This window comes from Octodon degus, unplaced genomic scaffold (genome assembly GCF_000260255.1).
Source record: "Octodon degus isolate 3935 unplaced genomic scaffold, OctDeg1.0 scaffold00186, whole genome shotgun sequence".
In the NCBI taxonomy this organism is placed as follows: domain Eukaryota; kingdom Metazoa; phylum Chordata; class Mammalia; order Rodentia; family Octodontidae; genus Octodon; species Octodon degus.
The window spans coordinates 2007760-2009405 of NW_004524762.1; the positions used below are offsets into that span (position 1 = coordinate 2007760).

Here is a 1646-nt window from a genome sequence, read left to right on the forward strand (position 1 = left end):
TCACAGCCATGGCTTCTGGCACAGTCAGTCCCCAAACACAGGTCGTTTTGCTGAAGTCGCTGGTTGTGCACACCAAGTCAGAACTCCTGTCTTAAGCCTGCCTGTGCACAAGGCATCCACTCTGGGAGTTGCAGGGGCAGCTCGCCCAGACTCTGCCTGGCTTCTGTTCTCCCCTCATCCCACCCTTCACTGGGCTTTGAGGATTTTCCCAGTTTCTCTCAGTTTAGAGCACATTAAGAACCAGTGGCCATTCGGCTCTCTTCTACTTTAAATTTCTGAAGCGTTTTTTCAGAGTGTAGAGCTAGCATGAAACATTTCATAAAGAGAATGAAACGCTAAGCCATCAAGGAAGGAAGAGAAGTAGGCGGACGGATGGGCCCAACCTAAATAAAAATATTCTTTCTAATTTAGCCTCCCTTCTTCCTCCCAATGCAATCCTCTTATAATACCATCTCAGGAGAAAAAAAAAAAATGCTTCTTTACATCTACATGAAACAGTTATTTTCGACTACTTTCTTTTCCTAGATTTTTTTCTTAAATATAGAATTCAGAGTGTATACTGTTCCTCTATCCTTCTTTCCCATGCTGCAAAAATTGATGTTAGAGACAAGTCTATGGATGGGACTGTGCTGAAGGACTTGGAGACTGTGTCTCCTTGATCCCTAACTTTACAGAGTCAGTCTTACCTGAGCAGAAATAATGAAATGAAGCAGCAACAGGGTAACTGGCTTTCTCTGACCCTAACTATATAGTAATATTAGCCAGATTTAGTGCCATTCATTTTGCTAGTAAGTTGGAATCTCAAACTAGAAGAAAGAAGACTATTGGTAAGATGTTAATACCAAGAAAGAGGATTCAATTTGAGAATATGATATTAAATTCTATCATAGATAAATCTTAACTGAATAAGCCAGTCTACGTGAGGCTCATATTTCATTGAAAGTCTTTATTATAATTTAGAAGAGGTGAAATCTACCTGCATGCTTTTTGTTTTCCTCCCTGAAGTGAGAATTTTCCTGAGAGTTTGAATGTGGAACCTGACTGAGCTGTTGCTAACCTGTTTGTCAGTTACTGGGCAGTTTTCTTAGTATCTTCCTGACATGTTTTAACTTGATTTCCTAAGGCATCAGAATGAGGATTGCCCTGTTCTTTATGGTACAATGAAAAGAGTGAGATTCTTTTGATCAAAGTGAGGCAGTCAGGATTGAAAAAAAGTTGTTTTTCCCTTTGGTCTGCTTTTAAAAAATATGCACAAAAGATTATGAAACATAATTTTGTGTCTTGGTGAATAATTATAAAAGGTATTGGATTTTACTCATCTAATAAAGTAACTGTGACCAAAAAAAAAAAAAAATTCGGCTGATAGGAGTACAGAAAGTTTTTCAAGTTTAAAGGCACAGAAGCCAATTTGCATGTTTTGACTGCCGAGTTGGAAACCGTGAGGCACCCGTGGCCCTATTTCAAAAAGTGGTGAAATCCTCACTTGGAGGATTTGTGTATATTACTGTCCGCATTCCAATTTCTACGGTTTCTCCAAATCTCACATTTAAGGAAAAGTATAACACAGTCTTAATCATGGTAGTATCCCATCAACCATAGCTTTTAAGAAAATAAAATTTTTTCATTTACCTTTCATTGCGGCAGCC

General features: G+C 38.5%; 2 protein-coding genes across 2 annotated transcripts in view; one reads left to right on the plus strand and one right to left on the minus strand.

The window, feature by feature from the left end:
• Nucleotides 1-1646, plus strand: part of Med12l (mediator complex subunit 12 like) — a 327698-nt gene that overhangs the window by 211407 nt on the left and 114645 nt on the right. The gene's annotated exons all lie outside the window — the stretch shown is intronic.
• Gpr87 (G protein-coupled receptor 87) overlaps nucleotides 1-1646 on the minus strand; it is a 21157-nt gene extending 19511 nt beyond the window's left edge. The window contains exon 1 of the mRNA XM_004643926.3: nucleotides 1630-1646. The gene's annotated coding sequence lies outside the window, so the exon portion shown is untranslated. The remainder of the gene's footprint in view (nucleotides 1-1629) is intronic.